We start from the raw sequence: 21,988 nt of genomic DNA on the forward strand, positions 1-21,988 counted from the left end.
TGCTGAAGGCCCACTGTGTTCCCTTTTATTTTTGATGTTTCTAGTTCCGGAGTTCCTTCTCTTCCAAACAGAGAAACTACAGAGGTTTCGCTGTAAGGAGTGGCTCTCCATTGCAGGGATTTTTAGGAAAAACATTTTGACACATTCCAAACTAGCTGAAGAAAGTTGGGTTTTGTTTTGTTTTGTTTTGTTCCCTAGTTTCAGGGGTAGAATTTAGTGATTCATAGTTAAATATAACACCCAGTGCTCATCTATCAAGTGCCCTCCTTAATGCCCATCACCAATTATCCCTTCCCCTCCCCACCGACCTCCCCTCCGGCAACACTCCATTTGTTTCCTAGAGTTAAGTGTTTTATGGTTTGCCCTACAAATCAAAACCACAATGAGGTATCAGTTCACATGGTCAGAATGGGTAAAATTAACATGTCAAGAAACAACAGATGGTGAGGATACAGAGAGAGGGGAATCTTCTTACACTCTGGGTGGGAATGCAAACCGGTGCAGCCATTCTGGAAAACATTATGGAGACTCCACAAAAAGTTGAAAATAGACCTACCCTATGACCCAGCAGTGGCAATTCTGGGTATTTGTCCAAAAGATACAAATATAATGATTCAAATGGGCACATACACCCAACTGTTTATAGCAGCAATGTCCACAATAGCCCAACTATGGAAAGAGCCCAGATATCCATTGACAGATGAATGCATAAAGAAGATGTGATATATATATATAGAGAGAGATATATATATGAAAAATTTTATATATATAACTATATATATAAAATATATATAGATATATAGATATATATGATATATAGATATAGATATATATACGAAAAACTTTATATATAACATTTTATATATATATATTATATATAACATTTTATATATATATAAAACATTATATATATAAAACTCAACCATCAAAAAAAAGAGATCTTGCCATTTGCAACGAACGACATGGATGGAACTAGAGGGTATTATGCTGAGCGAAATAACTCAGAGAAAGACAGTTATATGATCTCACTCAAGTGGAATTTAAGAAACAAAACATGAACATGGGGAAGGGAAGGAAAAATAAAATAAGATGAAAACAGGGAGGTTTTTAACTGCAACCAACTGCTGGTGTTGTTAAACTTAACTGAAAATGCATCTGGCCTCAGAAATCGGAATTTCTTTAAAAAATGCGCCATATAAAGGTAAGGTATTTATGACAGAACAAGTAAATGTATGTTTAACGTATTCATTTGGGAGGAAGTGATTGCAAGTATCTCTGAGTAACATTTTATTCTGAGATTTAGAAAACCAGGCCCATTCAAGTGACTACAATCTAATACAATTCTTAGATCTCAAAAGCTTTCTAGCACCTAGTATTAGCATAATAACTAGCCCAAAGTAAATGCCTGGTAAATACTTGCTAAATTAATTAATTTGCTTGTAACAATTTGTAGAATTGATGTTTTATTTTTCATGTTTTTGAAAAGTATTCTGCATCTGGTTTCTTTGAAAGAAAAGACTGTGTGGGTTGTGTATTTGTGTGGTTTTTTTGCCCGAAGGTATTTCCCAGTCCAATAGCTGAGATAGATAGAATTTAAGTGGAAAGCTACAGTGAAATTGGTTTGAGGAATAGGACAGAGTTCAGGGCTTCTGGAGAGACTGGAAAGTGAGAAGGAACATCACAGAAAGAAAGGAACCACAGAAGGGGGAACTCCAGAAGCTGCATATAAATACTGACAAGTCCTTGACTAATCCCTGAACTACAAATCTACAATGAGAGACTGTGGCAGAAAGGAGCCCGGCAGAAAATAAACAGCTAAGCAACTGAAAGAAATAAGCAGAGTCCTCAGCTGCTGCCCACCACAGGAGATAGAGTTTGAGTCCTGCTGAATTGCCCACTAGAACAAAAAGGCACTTTTTAGAGGAAGATAACAGAATGTAGAATCTCTGTACCATATCATCCAAAATGTCTAATATACACTAAAATAAATACAGGAATGAGAACAACAGGAAAATGAGATCCACAGTCAAGAAAAGAGATGGGACAATGTGGTACGTAATCAAGACAAAAATAGTCCATATAAACTGACTCCAAGACAACCCAGATGTTGAATTAGCAGACAAGGACTTTAAAGTAGCTATTCACATATGTTTAGATAAATGAAATTGAAAGGCTTTCTCAGTAGCAGTTTTGCTGTACAAGAAATACTAAGGGTAGTTCTTTGGGCAAAAGAGAAATGATAGCAGACGGAAACTCTTGACATAATGAACAGTCAGCGAGACACAATGATAGTGCTTTTACCAAATGAAGATAAAGAATAGGTAGAAGTTTCTTGTGCTATTAGGCCTTTTCTATAAGCTTGAAGGTTTTTTTTAATTATAGAAAAATATTTGTAAATCAATTTCTTGGTAAATCAGATTCTTTTCTGTGCATGTCATTCCAACCACTGGCAAAACTGAAAAACAGACAAGGTGTCCAAAGGGCTCTGAGACATGCTTCTTTCTTCTCTACTTCATCCCACAGCACTCGATACTCTGTTCTCCATCAAAATCTACTGCTAAGATAGAAGCTAATACACACTTCCACAAAGGAATAAATGACCGTTAACAATTAAAATGTTGGGGCATTTGTTCTGCATTTTAACCTAGTCTTTAACTGGAGAGATATAAAGATTTCAGACATTACAGAGCAGCAGTAATTTTTAGGGATAAGAGGTTTTATGGCCTCTTATGGCCTCATATCATATAAGCTAAACTCCGCCTATTCATTTAGGTACCATTTCCAATTCTGTCCTCCTCCATCATTTTAGTTTAGCAATCAGAATTCACCTTTTTCCTATCAAAATTGTTAAATGCATTGGAAATCCTAAAATACATATATATATATCTGTCAACAAAACAGGGCATAGTCAACTCTCCTTTATTGTCGCATCTCTGTAAGGTACCAAGATAGCTGATGACAGCTAATGATCTTTTTTTGTTTATAAGATTTTATTTATTTATTTGCAGACAGAGATCACAAGTAGGCAGAGAGGCAGGCAGAGAGAGAGGAAGAGAAGCAGGCTTCCCGCAGAGCAGAGAGCCCAATACGGCGCTCGATCCCAGAACCCTGGGATGATGACCTGAGCTGAAGGCAGAGGCTTTAACCCACTGAGCCATCCAGGCACCACCCCCCCTTTTAAAAAAGATTTTAATAGTTAATGATCTTTTGAGTACTATTTTACAAATGAGCCAAAGTGAACAATGTGAATGATTCTCCCAGTTCTGAACCTTGACAATATTGCGAAATGTGAAGATTAGATGGGAAGAAGTATCTCCAGGGACAAACAGGAGAGGTATGAAGGCAGGTACATAAAAGGGCAATTTCTGACAAACGACTGTTTATTAATGCTTTTTTTTTTTAAACTTAGGACTGTTTTTAAAAAAAACAACACAGATACAAGTAATCACTGACTGAGTTCCTTTTCTCTGGTGTCAACTTCTTTCTTTATCTACTAGAGTATCTTTCAATACTACGTGTTTAACAAATATTTACTTGATCAGATCAGATCAAATCCAGTGTTGTGCTATCCCAGGAAGGAGTCAGGCCTGGGGAATAACAGTTTTGAAAGTTTTTTAAAATTTTCCAGTGCAGTGTACTTTGTGAAAGTGGTTAAACACCAAAAACATATCTTATTTTATTTTTTATTTTATTTATTTTATTTTTTAGTGGCTTCAAACAACAAATGTGACCCCACGGTTAAAGGATTCAAGAGTGTAGCTGGGTGGCTCCGGGTCGAGGCTGCAGAGGCTGCTTCCAAGATGGCTCCCTCACATGACTATTGGCAGGCGACCTCAGTGCTTTGCCCTGTGGGCTGTATATATTAATATCCTCCATAAAGCAAAAAGGAGGATGGGTTTTTTTTCTTCACAATCTTCCAGAACACAATATATCATATATATTTCAAGCATTACAATGTCTTAAAAATACATAATTATTTTTCAAGGGGCTCCTTGGTGGCTCAGTCAGTTAGGCATCTGACTCTTGATTTGGGCTCGGGTCATGATCTTGGGAGTTCCGGGATTGAGCTCTGCGTTGGGCTCACTACTCAGCGGGAAGTGTGCTTGTCTCCCTTTCCCTCTGCCCCTTCCCCTGCTCGCACACTCTCTCGCTCTCACTCTCAAATAAATAAATAAATCTTTTTAAAAAATGTTTAGCAATTAAAACTCAATTAATTACACCAATGAAAGTGGTTACATGGGAAATCCAAAAAAGCAAACGATCTACAAATGTTAACTTTTATTTTTATACATATGTCTTCCCAAATTGATTTTGCTACACCAGTATTTTAATTAGTTTGCAATTTTGTAAATTCATTACACCTAATGATAATGACCAGCAAGTGCACAACTATCTGAATTCGAAGGGAAGGCAGCTGGCGTGGGACTGGGACAACGTTACAGCTAAACTACAAATTCACCAGTTGGTATTCAGACCAATCCTAAGGGGACCAGTTCTGCTTTCTGAAAGCGTGGACCTGGCATAGGAGATTTTTTTTTTACAAAAAAAAAATTTCTTCTCTTGTTATATTCAAAGCTAGCAAATTACCACAGCAGCACATCTTTCAATGGTGACTTAAGTCACCATCTTCCACAATCTCTAGTTCTTAAGCAAGACTGAACATGTGGTTACTGTCTTGTATATCAACAAAACATCAATCAACAAAATATTGTTGATTAGAAATCAGTCTTATGTGGGAGGAACTATGTCAACAGTACAGAACATTGAGGGGATGGTGGCCTGGCTAATTGCAGCCAAACGTTAGGCACACTTTTTGGGTCCTCACTGCTCTTACCAACGAATCTTTGGGAAAGCAGTTGCTTCCTTTCTTCCTTGAGACTTTTGACCATCAGAGTTCAGCTTCTCTTTTCATCTTCAACACCTGTGAGGTTTTCTGCAGTGGACTGGAGATTGGGTTTTAGAAACACCTGTTCCAAGGATGGGTTTTCATTTATCTACAAATTATACATGAATAAAAGTGGCTGGGAAATTACTTAAAATTTGCTTATTTACTTGCATTCTAACCTCCCTTAAGGTTTTGGATGTTTCTGGCTACTTCTTAGGTACCTTGCTTAATGGTCTGTGGTCAATTGCCATGGTGAAAGAGAATTAATAACAATTCTTACTTCTGTTAACTTAATACTTGTAAAACATACCCTTTCTTTGTTTATTTAAAAAAAAGATCCTGGCAAATCTCATCTGCTTTAAAAGGATTAAACAATTTTTAGAAACACTAGTCTGTATTTAGAGCTGTGGAGAAATTTCAGCTGAATGTATTAACCATCGTATGACAAATGCAGACACTGTTCTGCTCACGGGCAGCTCTGACTGAGCTTGACATTGGCTTTTTCAAGCTGTTTGAGTGTAAATTTAGCTTGAAACAATTCTGAATGGAGTGAAGTCACTTCATGGTCCAAATAATCTTTTTTTTTCCTTTAGAACTCTATTATAACTAGTCATTTTGGGCCAATCAAAAGGATCTAGTCCATCCTTCTCCCAAGAAGTTACAATAAAATTTGAATTTGATTTTGTTTGTATAAATTCCCACTTATTACTAAGGCAACTCTACATTTTTTATGTTTCCAGACAACTTTAAAAGCACCAATATAGATTAAAAGATGAACTAGGTAACGGTTTAGTTAATAGAACACAGAATTTGAAACCTAAGTTCCAGCCTTGTTTTGCTCAGGGCTGTTTTTATCTGAATTAGAGCATATCATTAACCTTACTAGGCCCCAAATTGTTAAATGGGAATAAGACTGCCTTTACCCCAAGAATGGTCATATTCTTAGTGACATGATACCTGAGCCCCTTGGAGGGAAATGTAATGAGCCTTGGCAATATTGTTCTTGCTCAATATTTACTGTGTAACTACTTTATATATTTAAAAGTTTGAAGAATGGGCGCCTGGGTGGCTCAGATAGTTAAGCATCTGCCTTTGGCTCAGGTCATGATCCCGGGTCCTAGGATTGAGTCCAGCTCTCTACTCCTTGGGGTCCCTGCTTCTCCCTCTGCCAATCTCTCTCTGTCTCTCATGAATAAAAATAAATAAATAAAATAAAAAAATAAATGTAATAAAGTTTGAAGATCAAAATCAGACAAGAATGGAATCCCTAATGCCTTCAGGCCACTAGAGTATGTATTCTCTCTCTCTCTCTCTCTCTTTTTTTTTTTTTTGAAGATTTTATTTATTTACTTATTTGTTTATTTGAGAGAGGGTGCATGGTGAGCTGGGGGAAGGGGCAAATGGAGAGGGGCAGAGAGAGAATCTTGAGAAGACTTCATGCTGAACCTGATGGAGGGGATCTCAGGGCCCCGAGACCACGATCTGAGCAGAAATCAAGAGTCAAAGGCTTAACCAACTGAGCCACCCAGATGCCCCACAGAGTATGTATTCTTTAGCTTTCCGTGCAATACCAGGAAGGCAGTTAGTCGATGAAAACTTAAAAAACTTAAAAAATACATGAATCAAGTAATCCAGACCAAATTGTCATGTTTGAACACACAGTTAAGTCATCACTCACTTTAATACAACCAGAACCTTCAGTCTTCTGTCTCATTCTTCAGGTAATGATAATATCTCCATTTTTTTCAGAAGGAAATACAGGTGCAGACAAATTAGGTGAGCAGCCCAATGTCAAAAACCAGAATTTTATTCTCTCTTGAGATCCTTTCTGCTCTATGTTTCTGTGATCTTTGTAATAGAAACAAAATGATTTGGAGGTTCAAGCATTGTTTCCAGATATTATTGATGGGGAATAATTAGCATGCCTAATTTATTAGCCTTAGTCAAGTCTGTTTGAGTTAAAAGTCAAGCAAATGGCAGCAAATAAGTTTTCCTTAACATGTTTTTAAAGTATCACTCCCAAACACTCAAATATAGACAATTCTCTTCGTTTTCTTTGTATTCATTTGACTACCCCATAGTTTATAAATCACATGTCTGTTTTGTACACTTTGTCCCAGACAAGTCTGGGCATGCAAAGATTGTAGCGAGTTTACAAAAGCCACTTAACACATTTGGTTGTCATTTAAATTATGACTTTGAAAACACAGAAGACAAGCTCTTTTACAGTGATAGGCAGGTTTACATAAGTTGCTGCACAAACTAAGTTCAAAATAACTTCAGTTCATATTGAAAAAGTTATTCTTCCTTTGCCAATCTTCCATAATAGTCTAATATTTTTTAAAAAACTATCCATGGTAATTATTAAGTATGAAAGGGAGTTTTCGGCACCTCTTCTCCTGTGTATCCTTTCCGTGAGTCACGGAAATTGCAGCCACCAGAGCTTTATAGGGATGGCTGAATGAAATCTACCTGGTCCTCCAAAGAACTTCCCCTGACACGTTGCACATCAGGGAGAGCAAGCCAACAGACACAGTCTTAGGAGCACAGATAGGACTTGGGGGTTCGTTCCTTTGCTTCACCCAGTATCTCTTTTTGACTTGCTCTAGGTTCTGTTGGTGACTCAAGCATGTTCAGGTTAAAAAGGAAAAAAAAGACTCCTGCTGTAGGGCACCAACAGAGCCCCGGAAGTCAGGAGGTGTGTGGGGTAGAGTGCGCATGTGTGGGAAGGGCCTGCACTGAGAGCTGTGGCCAAGGATACATCCCGCTCTTCTGCCAGCGGCACCTCTGAGACAGACAGAACGACGCCCATCCCAAAGAACCTTTTTCAGGGTTAAAAAAGACCAATGTTAACTGCTCAGCATGGTGTCTGACAGAATATGGGTTCTGCAAGAGTTGTTGTTTTTTTCTTTTTTTTTTTTTTAAGATTTTATTTATTTGTTGAATAGAGAGAAAGAGAGATCAGTAGTAGGCAGACAGAGAGGGGGAAGCAGGCTCCCCGCTGAGCAGAGATCCCGATGGGGGGCTCGATCCCAAGACCCTGAGATCATGACCTGAGCTGAAGGCAGAGGCTTAACCCACTGAGCCACCCAGGCGCCCAAGAGTTGTTGTTGTAGACTCGTGTTGAGCCAGGCTATATAATTTAGGCTGAGAATAAAGTGAAGCATTTACAAGGATGAATCAAGAAAAAAGACCATTCTCAGGAGTGAAATATTTGTATTACAGGATTTTAAAAATAATAGCATATAGTAACAGAACTACATGCATAAAATAACAGGCAAACTTGTTTTTATGAACAAATAAGAACCACTTAGAATTATCATAGCAGAGTATACTGGAAAGGAGTGTTAGAGTACTTGATTTCAATTCTAGCTTTGTCCCTTGAGCAAATTTCTTTGTCTTTGATCTTTGGCTTCTTCACCTATTAAAATCACACATTGCAGGGTGTAGTAAGGATAATATATTAATACTATATTCATGTCTGTCTAGCCTATCTACGTAGCTACATCTATCTATAGAGAGTATACAGTAAACTATACAGAATCATGAGCATTCCAATATTACCATAAATTTTTTACTTAAATAGGATTTAAAAATAATTTTAAACATGAAAAATGAGTCTGATACATGTAAACATTCTCTTTGAAATTATTTACACTACTGCTTACCTAATCATTTTGTCATTTATATAATTAAAAATTAACCTCGAGGGGGGTTGAGATTGTGTTGGGGAGTGGCTTCTGGGGTGGATGGCAAAGTTCTATTTCTTGGCCTGGGTGGTAATTATAAGGGTGTGTCTGTCTTGAAATTACTCATTGAGCTATATATTTGTTTTGTGTGGATTTTAGTGCCTGTGTTTTGTTACACAATACAAAAACTTTTAATAAAAAAATTTACTCCACCCAGTTACTATATGAACTACTACAAAGGTGAAATCATAGAGGACTGACTTAAGGAGGTTATATTATATTTTTTAAACACATTAAATAGAATTAACATGTAAGTAAATGAGTGATCTTGAGTCCTATCCTTTTATTGGGTTCTTCTACCAACGTACCAAATTGCTATCTGAGTTTTCCATTTTCACGTGAAAAATTTTAGATGCTGTAAATAAAGATTTTTTTTTTAATTTATTTGACAGATCACAAGTAGGCAGAGAGGCAGGCAGAGAGACAGGAGGAGGAGGCAGGCTCCCTGCCGAGCAGAGAGCCCGACGCGGGACTCAATCCCAGGACCCTGAGATCATGACCCGAGCCGAAGGCAGAGGCTTTAACCAGTGAGCCACCCAGGCGCCCCTAGATGCTGTAAATATAAAGTGGAATTGATATCACCTTAGACAGAAACAGAGCTTACATGGCAATACACATAATCAACATGGTTAATTCAAAAAGATGAATCTGACCATAACATGGCCTCATGATTTCAGTCCCAGTAAGCGTGGTATTACCTGCTAAGGAATAAAAAAGTATAGACAGTTAAAAAGAGATGACTGGGTGACAAGTTGAATAGGAGTCCACTTTTGTATGATTATTAAAAGAACAAAAAGATGCCTTAGCTATAATAAGTAGGTATTTAACAAGTTACTATTATCTCCAGGGAAAAATGCAAAAATTGCAATTATGTTATTGCTATGTAGAAAACATATGGATAGGTACCTTCGGGATATTTTGGTTGTAAAGAAGAGGAACTTACTCAAGCTTTCTCTTGGTCAGGGCACCTGGGAAGCTCAGTCAGTTGGGTGTCTGACTCTTGGCTTCGGCCCAGTTCATCATCTCAGATGGTGGCAAGGTCGAACCTTGTACCAGGCTCCACACACAGCATGAAGTCTGCTTGAGATTCTCTTCCTCTCCCCCAACCTCTTCCTCTACTCATGCACTAGCTCTCTCTCTCGTTTGCTGTCTCTCTCAAATAAATAAATAAATAAAACCTTTTTTAATAAAAGCTTTCTCTTGGTAAAGGAATGTACAGGTATCTTATGACATCCAAAACAGCATGAGGAATTTTCAGAAGCAAAAAACTTGTCAAGAACCAATGAAAACCTGGTCTCTCTCTTTTGCCCCCATGGACTCTTGCTCTCTTCTCTCTGCAGATCATCTCCCACTCCTTGATGATCTACATTCATGCCCCTGAATGGCTGTTCTATGTTTCCAGATCTCCTGTGGCTGGCATTTGATACTAAAGGACTCATTCTGTCTGAGCCCCAATTCCAAATAACTGTGGGCAGAAGAGACTGTGGGAGGCATTGCAGAAGTGAGAAGCAATGACTTTACTAGAACTCAGCACAATGACATGACCACTAACATGGGTCACTCCTGCTTTCCACCAGCACTGAACTACCATGAGTCAGACTGCTAAGGGTTCAAGGATGAATAATGCCCAGTTCCTGTCCTGGAAGAGGTCAGACTTCAGAAAACAAGACAGAATGTCTGAAGAAATTTTTTAAAAGTGGGTAAGATGAAAGAAGTATGAAAAAAGTCTTTCAGGTTCCAAGGGGAGGTATTAAAACTTGCAAAGTACAAGCAAGCAAAAAATACATTCATTAACTTCCATCAAAATTGAGTATTTCTCTTCAATGAAAGACATTATGGCTCAAGTCTTGACAGATCCAAGAGAAGACTTTTGCAATATCTAAAACTGAAAAGGATCTTAGGCAAATCAGTATGAAAAAATGATGGGGAAACATTGTGAATGAGCAATCACCAGGGGAGAAAACCAAAGGCACCAAATATCATTCATCCACAATCAGCTTGCACCAGTTAGACCAGCAAAATCAGCAAGCTGGACAGTGCCAAGAGTAGGCAAGGGCTGTGGGACTATAGACTCCAGGACAGAGACATATTTCGTCTACCCTGGAGAACACTCTCCCTGAGCTTATCAAAACCTGCATTAATACTCTGCATCCGGCCCAGGAGTAGGGGCACAAAGTAGAGAGACCAGCTTGGAAGGGTTTTCTGTGCCATGAGTTTGGTTTTGATTCTAAAGATAATGGAGGATCCAGAGAAGATTCGAAGAAGGTCGGTGACATGGCCAGGACAAAACTGATAGCAGCATGGAGTTAAAAACAGAGTTTGGCAGGGAGGGGCACCTTAACAAATGAGCTAAGGGGCATGTATATACAAAATGACATAGAGTGAGTCAAGCAGAATCCAAAATACAAGCAACTGCTATATAAAAATGACAGAGTACCTTTAACAAAGATCAGAGGTGAATCTGGAATTAAACATATTCTATTTAAACTTCATAGTCTTTTTTCCCCGTGCACCAGCTTCTATATGCTTACTTTATTACGATTTTATTACAGAATATCGCTCAGAACTCCAGAGTCCAAATATCAAAAGCATTAGTGAAAAAAAAGATGGGTACCTGGGTGCCTCAGTCAGTAGAGCATGCTACTCTTGATCTTGGGGTTGTGAGTTCAAGTCCCACATGGGCTGTAGACATGACCTAAAGATAAAATCTTTAAAAAAAAAAAAGTACATTGTAATTGAAGAACAGAGTCATTATCCTTTGATCCTGTTTTGAAGGTAAAGTCTTGGCAACATTTCGTGGTTCAGACAGTTCTCTTTTGTAGGACTGTTGTGAATATTTAGATCCTAATTATACACAAGCTACTCTTCAAAGAATGCAACTACTTTGAGTTTATGGGATTATGGATGATTTTTCAAAACTTGTTTTATATATTTTGTGGTTTCTACAATGAGGTTGTACCCCCACAACTCTCCATTTTTCCAACTACATTCTGAGTTTCAATTTTGATGAATTTAGGATTTGTTTGGGGTAGAATGCAACAGAATTATAAACCTTAAAGCTGAAACTGCTTTCTGCTGTGGAACTAATTGGTTGGCCCAGCTGGTAGGTGGCGTCCCAGTGCCCCAGCGGGCGGCGGGGGCGGTATGGCCAGAGTACCCTGGCCATGAGAAGTAGGGCTGTCAGGCCAGATACTGGTACTTCTTTGCAGTGACGGAACTTATGGAAAACTTGTCATCTTAAAGGCATGAAGCTCACCAGTCCAAGGAAGTGGGCGGCCCATCAGTGTTTGTTAGCTTCTCTTTCGTATGTGCAGAGATTTAATTACCTCCATTCTTAGAAACTGTTCATTTTGGCTTCTGTAACCTGAATATTAATCAGCACCCTTTTTTCTTTCCTGTATATCTACCCATCTCGGGGCCATGCCAGTGCTGAGAATACACAGAGTCCTTTTTCTTGTTTGCTCCTAGTTTTCTAACGTTGCTTTCTCCCTCTGCCTCTCCCCCTGCTCTTTCTCAGCTCTCCGTCTGTTGTGTCTCCTTTTGTACCCCATGTTCTAAGGCTTAATGGCTTGTTTTCTTATTAATCCACTAGGAGACGGCATTGCAGCCCAGACACCATCTAGACAAACAGACTCTCTGGTTGGAATGTTCGTGTGGTCTTCTCCAACAAGACTTCCCAGAGATTAGGTTGGAGGATTCATGCTCATTTGGCAAGGATGTATTCTAAAGCCGAAGAACCATGTAAACGTTATATTACTTGCTAGAAAGCTTTCTTTTTAAAGATACTGAAGATGCAGTTTAGCTCTTTATTTTATTGAAAATATCATCCAATGATATAAAATGGTATTCAGTTATGCCAGGGATTGTGGTAGGTGCCAAGTTCCGTTTCGGCTACTGGTTTTAACTCAACTGCCTTTAAAGAATTGCTTCAAACTTTGTGGCCATTACAACATAATTTAATATATTAAAGTAATAAATGAATAATAAATAATTAATACAGCCACGCCTTACTTAATACAATAGGTGAGCTCCAGAAGAGTAGTATGTAAATAAAATTATGAATAGAAAAACATAGCATTTTATCAAGTGAGTAAGCTATGTGAATCAATTCTATTGTTAATTGCTTAATAATTAAAGAATCCTCTTGTAAATAAGGTGGCAGCATTATGAAGTGGAAAAAAACGGAACTTGGAGTAAGAAGAATGAGGTTTCAATTCTGATTCTGCAAAGTGTGAGCTGTATTATATCAAGACAGCTGCAGTTTTCATCTGCAAAACAGGATTTATTTCACAATGTTATTGCCCTTTGCAAATTATAGAGTACTATACAGGTATGAACTGTTTCTGGGATTACCTGTAGTCTTTTTTCTTTCTTTTTTCTTTTTTAAAGAGAGAGAGAGAGAGCAAGGGGCGGGGGAGGTGGAGGGACAGGAGAAGGAGCAGAGGGAGAGAGAAACCCAAGCAGACTCTGAGCTGAGCTCAGGGTCCAAGAAAGGGCTCCATCTCACAACCCTGAGGTCAGGTCCTGAGCCAAAACCAAGAGTTCAAAATGTAATGCTTGATAAACCACACCACCCAGGGACCCCTACCTGCAGAGCCTTTTAATATGCCTGCTCTTATGTGATCCTCTGCAATCTGTGGCTGAGACAGAGCCGATTTTATTATACTTTTCTTTTCTTTTTTAAGAAGGCTCTACTCACAAGGCTCAAACTCACCATCTCAAGACCAAGAGTCACACGCTCTACGGAAGGAACCAGCCGGGCGCCCCAGTACTTTTCTATATAGATGTGGAAACTCAGGGTCAGAAAAGTCTAGCGACAGAGCCAAAGTAGCATTACCAAATGTGGCAGAGGCAAAACTAAAATCTAAATTCTCTGACTCCTAAATTGGTACATTTTCTACTAGACCTCAGACTTTGGGAGTGGGGAAGGGGAGGAAGAGGAAAGAGGAGATGAAGACTTAAACATTAATATGCTTTTTCTCATGACAGCAGAAAGTGAAAGAAGATGGGCAACAGCTTTGGCTAAACCTCTGGGGGTGTCTCTTATAAGCTGCATGAGCTTGGATAGAATAGTTAACTGCATTTAGTCCCCATTTAGTCAACTATAAAATAAAGATAATAATATCTAATTTGTAGGGTGGCTAGGATTAAATAAAATGATATGTTACTTATACATGGTACATAATAAGCATTCATAAAAGAAAATATGAGTTCCAAATTCAGGTCTACATATGTGTGGGAGAGAAGAAATCAAATACATCTAATGTGGTTTGGGGAGAGCGGATAATTTTGCCTGCCTTGATCCTCAGGGGGTTGTGTTGGGGACAGGCAGAAGAAAAACATTCTCTTTCATCTTCCATGAATTTCCTCAACTCCTGTCATTCTAGCCATCAGAATTGCCTGCAATTCAGAACATTCTTCCCATTTCTTCCTGAGAAGAAATAATGAAGTTATACCTTGATTACTAAAGGAAATAGAAGATTTTCAGTCTCAGTTGGCAGTCTGAGTACATAAATGTATACACTCTGCATTAAAATGCTAATAAATAATATTTTTGAAAATCCCAACAATAAAGAAAATAGGAGAGTGTGCCATTGACAAACAGTGGAATTTGGGATGCCTGCATAGTCAGTTAAGCATCTGCCTTTGGCTCAGGTCATCATGCTGGGATGGAGTCCTGCATCGGGGTCCTTGCTCAGTGATGAGCCTGCTTCTGCCTCCGCCTGCATTGCCTGCCGCTCCCCCTGCTTGTGCTCTCCCTTATTCTCTCTGTGACAAATAAATAAATGAAATCTTTAAAAAAACAAACAATGGAGTTCAACAAATTTCTGCAAAACAAAAAGCGCACAGAATTGGCTCACGATGAAATAGACCCTAGGAAAACCAGATTATCCTGACAGACTGTAAAGACTGTACAGCAAGTATAGAAAGTGGGCGGGAACCCACACGATAGTGCCTGGAAAGACTTGGGACTCCTGTTGGAGGCATGAAGTGGAGCTGAACACAGGGGATCTGCTGAAGATTTAAGATTAAAATGCATTAAAATCAGTCATTCCCCATCTGCCTCCTCCACTTCCTTATGCATCTTGTACCCAGCTGCTTAGCCCCCAAAGAAAGAAAAAACAACTTTTCTGAAAACATCGAAAGAGCTCTCCAGGAAGAACTACAGTAGTTAGAACAGTATTGGTGATCCAGGTAAAACGTACCTCCTTCAGCATGCCATGGAATGGTGCCTCCTCCCAGGCCTACCTGCCTGGTGGAAAGTGACATGGGTTCAGATGAAAACCCTACCACTTGATCCCGCACTCCCAGTCAGACTTGGAATTTTCAAGTATAAACAGACACCCACAGTTCATCAGATGTTTGAATCAAGCCTGCAAACTGGAAGGGAAAGAACACGTAAACAAAGAGAAAAACTGTCCCCAGAAGAGACAGAACTAATTCATGAAACTGAAAATAGCATTTTAAGTAATATAATTAGTACCACCACAGAGATACATGTAATATGTCCATAAAAGAAGGATAGAATGCCATGAAAAAGAAACAGTAAGAAAATTAGAAAGAGTTCTTGCAAATAAACTAAAAAGAAAAATATTGCTGAAATCACAAATTCAGTAGAAGGGTAGGAAGACAAAATCAAAGAAATCTCTCAGAAAGTAAACCAAATGACACACATACAGAAAACTGAACCAAAAAACAAGAGACAGGGAGGCTTAATCTAGGAGGTCTAACATACAACTTAAAAAAATCCCAGAAGAGGACATTGGGTGGCTAGTTGGTAAAGCAACTGCCTTTAGCTCAGATCATGACCCTGGAGCCCCTGGATTGAGTCCCACATCAGGCTTTCTGATTGGCAGGGAGTCTGCTTCTCCCTCTGACCTCTCCCCTCTCATGTTCTCTCTCTCTCATTCTCTCTCTTTCTCAAATAAATAAATAAAATCTTTTTTTAAAAATCCCAGAACCAAAAAACACCCCCAAAACAGAAAGGATGAGTTTATCCAAAAAATAACATAAGTTATAGAAGTTGTAGCAAAAGAGACTGCAAAGATATCCAGAAAGATAAGTGAAATAAGAGCCACACCAGAATTTTCACTGTGAAATTTGAGAACCCTAGAGATTAAAAAAAAAAAAAAAGTTCTAAAAGCCTCAAGAGAGCAAAACAGAAAGGAACAAGTCTATAAAACACTTATTCCATCAGAATAATGACAGAGTAAAGATAGGCAAGTCCCCGCAAAATTTACTTCATATGCACCCTTTTACTAGAAACCCTGGGGAAATTTTCCTGGTAACTGAGGAGTAAGATCTAGCACACAGTGGTTATGAGCCAGGAGAGTCGTGAAGGATTGTGCCATGATGACGTCATGCAAAGTGGCACTTCCAGAACATGGCCTGGTCCAGATCAGGGCATGGAGATCCTGGAAAGGATGTCCCTGGGAGAAAAAAATGGTATGACCTTTTACTGAGGTCAGACAGAATGACTGTGCACTCAGAAAAATTAAAAGAAGATATAATAAAAGTGTTGGATCCAAAAAGGCAAACAAAAATCAATAAAAGAAAACCACAGTCTAAATAAGAGAAAAACTGGAATTTCAAAAACAACAATGGAATAGTTTCCAAGCAATGGGTACTATGAATAAGAACCTGGATGAGAGTAAGGAGAAGGTGGAGAAGACATATGTTAATCCTTAAGGTCTTTCTTTCAACAAGAATGAAAGGGTAATTAGAAACTCAAGAGACAAAGTATAAGAAAGACATTTTCCAAATACAAAGCAAACTAAAATGTGACATGATTGAAATTTATGTTAAGACCATTCTCATTTGCGTGCTCACAAGTGCTGGTCAGAAAGCCCTGTGTTCATAGACATTATTTGACCGCTGAGGGAACAGCAACATTTATAGTCACAATAATATATATGTTGATAATTATTTTTAATATTTAGAATCAACTTGTAGACAAATAGCAGAAAAGTTCATTATGGTTGCAATGCAAACTATCAATGCAACCAACTTCGATATTTTAGGACAAATACAAAATTTCAGCTGAGAAAGGTCAAGACTGAGAGAAAGAGCTGGGAGGCTAATATTCATAACATGAATTGGGAGGGGGGCAGTCCATTGTATGGAACAAGAAATGGAAGTTTAAGTATGCTGTGAGAGTTGCAGTGGTGCCAGGGAACTAGATCTGTAAGAGTCATAGCAAGAAGTAAATAGAAAATGTTTAAGTTGGTAAATCGATACTGGAGGTAAGACACCCTACAGAATGGGAGAAGATATTTCCACATACATATCCCATAAAGGGTTAGTACCCAAAATATATAAAGAACTTACACAACTCAACACCAAGAAAATAATCTGATTTAAAATGAACAGAAGGGGTGCCTGGGTGGTTCAGTGGGTTAAAGCTTCTGCCTTCAGCTCAGGTCATGATCCCAGAGTCCTGGGATTGAGCCCTGCATTGGGCTCTCTGCTTGGCAGGGAGCCTGCTTCCTCCTCTCTCTGCCTGCCTCTCTGCCTACTTGTGATTTCTGTCTGTCCAATAAATAAATAAAATCTTTTTTAAAAATTAAAAAAAATAAAATTTAAAATGAACAGAAGACATGAACAGACATTTCTTCAAAGAAAACAGAAGAGACACATGAAAAGATGCTCATCATCACTCATCATCAGGGAGATGCAAATCAAAACCACAATGAGATATCACCTCACATCTGTCAGCATGGCTAGAATCAAAACCACAAGAAACAATGAGTGTTGGTGAGGAGGTGGAGAAAAAGGAAGCCTCGTGCACTGTTGGTGGGAATGCAGACTTGTGTGGCCACTGTGGAAGACTGCATGCATGTTTCTCAGAAAACTAAAAGCAGAACTACAATTTGATCCAGTAATTCCACTAATGGGTGTTTACCCAAAGAATACAAAAGCACTAATTTGAAAAAATATGCACCCCCATGTTTATTGCAGCATTATTTACAATGGCCAAATTATGGAAGCAGCCCCATTTCCATTGATAGATGAATGGATAAAGAAGATGTGGTGGAGATATATATATATATATATATATATATATATATACACACACACACACACACACCCCACACACAATGGAATATTACTCAGCCATAAAAAAGAATGAAATATTGCCATTTGATAAATGCCATATGATAAGATTAAGATATCTTTATCTTTAAAATAAACACCATATGATTTCACTCATATGTGGAATTTAAGAAACAAAACAAACAAAAGAGACAAAATAAAAAAAAAAACAGACTCTTAGCTGTAGAGAACAAACTGGTTACCAGAAGGGAGATGGGTGGGATATGGGGGAAACAGGTGAAGGGGATTAAGAGTATACGTGTCATGATGAGCACTGAATGATCCATAGAATTGTGAAATCACTATATTGTACACCTGAAACTAATACAACACTGTATGTTAACTGTACCAGAATTTTTTAAAAAGAAAAAAAGAGAAAGTGAGCTATCAAGTCATGAAAAGACATGGAGAAACTACATAAATTTTTAAAAATAGTAGTGGTGTACAATGCTCTGAAGGTAGAACTCAATCACAAGAGGAAATTTGGAAAGAACCCAAATACATGGAGACTAAACAGCATCCTTCTAAAGAATGAATGGGTCAACTAGGAAATTAAAGAAGAATTGAAAGAATTCGTGGAAACAAATGGTAATGAAAATACAATGGTTCAAAATCTCTGGGACACAACAAAGGCAGTCCTGAGAGGAAAATATATAGCGGTACAAGCCTTTCTCAAGAAACAAGAAAGGTCTCAGGTACACAACCTAACCCTACACCTAAAGGAGCTGGAGAAAGAACAAGAAAGAAACCCTAAACCCAGCAGGAGAAGAGAAATCATAAAGATCAGAGCAGAAATCAATGAAATAGAAATCAAAAAAACAATAGAACAAATTAATGAAACTATGAGCTGGTTCTTTGAAAGAATTAATAAGATTGATAAACCCCTGGCCAGACTTATCAAAAAGAAAAGAGAAAGGACCCAAATAAATAAAATCATGAATGAAAGAGGAGAGATCACAACTAACACCAAAGAAATACAGACAATTATAGGAACATACTATGAGCAACTCTATGCCAACAAATTTGACAATCTGGAAGAAATGGATGCATTCCTAGAGACATATAAACTACCACAACTGAACCAGGAAGAAATAGAAAGCCTGAACAGACCCATAACCAGTAAGGAGATTGAAACAGTCATCAAAAATCTCCAAACAAACAAAAGCCCAGGGCCAGACGGCTTCCCGGGGGAATTCTACCAAACATTTAAAGAAGAACTAATTCCTATTCTCCTGAGACTGTTCCAAAAAATAGAAATGGAAGGAAAACTTCCAAACTCATTTTATGAGGCCAGCATCACCTTGATCCCAAAACCAGACAAGGATCCCATCAAAAAAGAGAACTACAGACCAATATCCTTGATGAACACAGATGCAAAAATTCTCACCAAAATACTAGCCAATAGGATTCAACAGTACATTAAAAGGATTATTCACCACGACCAAGTGGGATTTATTCCAGGGCTGCAAGGTTGGTTCAACATCCGCAAATCAATCAATGTGATACAACACATTAATAAAAGAAAGAACAAGAACCATATGATACTCTCAATAGATGCTGGAAAAGCATTTCACAAAGTACAGCATCCCTTCCTGATCAAAACTCTTCAAAGTGTAGGGATAGAGGGCACATACCTCAATATTATCAAAGCCATCTATGAAAAACCCATCGCAAATATCATTCTCAATGGAGAAAAACTGAAAGCTTTTCCGCTAAGGTCAGGAACACGGCAGGGATGTCCGTTATCACCACTGCTATTCAACTAGAAGTCCTAGCCTCAGCAATCAGACAACAAAAAGAAATTAAAGGCATCCAAATCGGCAAAGAAGAAGTCAAACTATCACTCTTCGCAGATGATATGATACTATATGTGGAAAACCCAAAAGACTCCACTCCAAAACTGCTAGAACTTGTACAGGAATTCAGTAAAGTGTCAGGATATAAAATCAATGCACAGAAATCAGTCGCATTTCTCTACACCACCAACAAGACAGAAGAAAGAGAAATTAAGGAGTCAATCCCATTTACAATTGCACCCAAAACTATAAGATACCTAGGAATAAACCTAACCAAAGAGACTAAGAATCTATACACAGAAAACTATAAAGTACTCATGAAAGAAATTGAGGAAGACACAAAGAAATGGAAAAATGTTCCATGCTCCTGGATTGGAAGAATAAATATTGTGAAAATGTCTATGCTACCTAAAGCAATCTACACATTTAATGCAATTCCTATCAAAGTACCATCCATTTTTTTCAAAGAAATGGAACAAATAATCCTAAAATTTATATGGAACCAGAAAAGACCTCGAATAGCCAAAGGAATATTGAAAAAGAAAGCCAAAGTCGGTGGCATCACAATTCCAGACTTCAAGCTCTATTACAAAGCTGTCATCATTAAGACAGCATGGTACTGGCACAAAAACAGACACATAGATCAATGGAACAGAATAGAGAGCCCAGAAATGGACCCTCAACTCTATGGTCAACTAATCTTCGACAAAGCAGGAAAGAATGTCCAATGGAAAAAAGACAGCCTCTTCAATAAATGGTGTTGGGAAAATTGGACAGCCACATGCAGAAAAATGAAATTGGATCATTTCCTTACACCACACACGAAAATAGACTCAAAATGGATGAAGGACCTCAATGTGAGAAAGGAATCCATCAAAATCCTTGAGGAGAACACAGGCAGCAACCTCTTCGACCTCAGCCGCAGCAACATCTTCCTAGGAACATCGCCAAAGGCAAGGGAAGCAAGGGCAAAAATGAACTATTGGGATTTTATCAAGATCAAAAGCTTTTGCACAGCAAAGGAAACAGTTAACAAAACCAAAAGACAACTGACAGAATGGGAGAAGATATTTGCAAACGACATATCAGATAAAGGGCTAGTATCCAAAATCTATAAAGAACTTAGCAAACTCAACACCCAAAGAACAAATAATCCAATCAAGAAATGGGCAGAAGACATGAACAGACATTTCTTCAAAGAAGACATCCAGATGGCCAACAGACACATGAAAAAGTGCTCCATATCACTCGGCATCAGGGAAATACAAATCAAAACCACAATGAGATACCACCTCACACCAGTCAGAATGGCTAAAATTAACAAGTCAGGAAATGACAGATGCTGGCGAGGATGCGGAGAAAGGGGAACCCTCCTACACTGTTGGTGGGAATGCAAGCTGGTGCAACCACTCTGGAAAACAGCATGGAGGTTCCTCAAAATGTTGAAAATAGAACTACCCTATGACCCAGCAATTGCACTGCTGGGTATTTACCCTAAAGATACAAATGTAGTGATCCGAAGGGGCACGTGCACCCGAATGTTTATAGCAGCAATGTCTACAATAGTCAAACTATGGAAAGAACCTAGATGTCCATCAACAGACGAATGGATAAAGAAGATGTGGTATATATACACAATGGAATACTATGCAGCCATCAAAAGAAATGAAATCTTGCCATTTGCGACAACGTGGATGGAACTAGAGGGTATCATGCTTAGCGAAATAAGTCAATCGGAGAAAGACAACTATCATATGATCTCCCTGATATGAGGGAGAGGAGATGCAACATGGGGGGTTAAGGGGGTAGGAGGAGAGTAAATGAAGCAAGATGGGATTGGGAGGGAGATAAACCATAAGTGACTCTTAATCTCACAAAACAAACTGAGGGTTGCTGGGGGGAGGGGGGTTGGGAGAGGGGGGTGGGGTTATGGACATCGGGGAGGGTATGTGCTATGGTGAGTGCTGTGAAGTGTGTAAACCTGGCGATTCACATACCTGTACCCCTGGGGAAAAAAATATATTATATGTTTATAAAAAAAATTAAAAAAAAATAGTAGTGGTGTAGACGTATAATTTACGGACATGTTGTTAACTATTTGAATAAATGAAAATAGAACAGGGCTTTAAAGCAAGGAGTAGGAAGAGAGAAAGAGAGGAAGGGAGAAAGGGACTGTTTGCTTTCATTATAATCCTTTTATAATTTGAGTTTTTATGTGAAAAAAGTAATTGTAAAATTATAATATTTATAAAAATTAATTGTAAAAATTATATTTTTATGTGATGAAATTATAAATTTTATCTTTTCAGTTTAGGTAAAGTTAGGTACACATTGCATATTATGTCAACAGTTTTATATGCTTCCATTCTGACATGTTGACCACTTGAGTAAGTACTATTATTATTCCCATTTTGCAGGTAGGACACTGAGACTTAGAGGGGTCAAATAATCACTCACTGCACAGC

This window comes from Lontra canadensis, unplaced genomic scaffold (assembly GCF_010015895.1).
Source record: "Lontra canadensis isolate GAN:19392208 unplaced genomic scaffold, GSC_riverotter_1.0 scaffold101, whole genome shotgun sequence".
Classification (NCBI taxonomy): Eukaryota; Metazoa; Chordata; class Mammalia; order Carnivora; family Mustelidae; genus Lontra; species Lontra canadensis.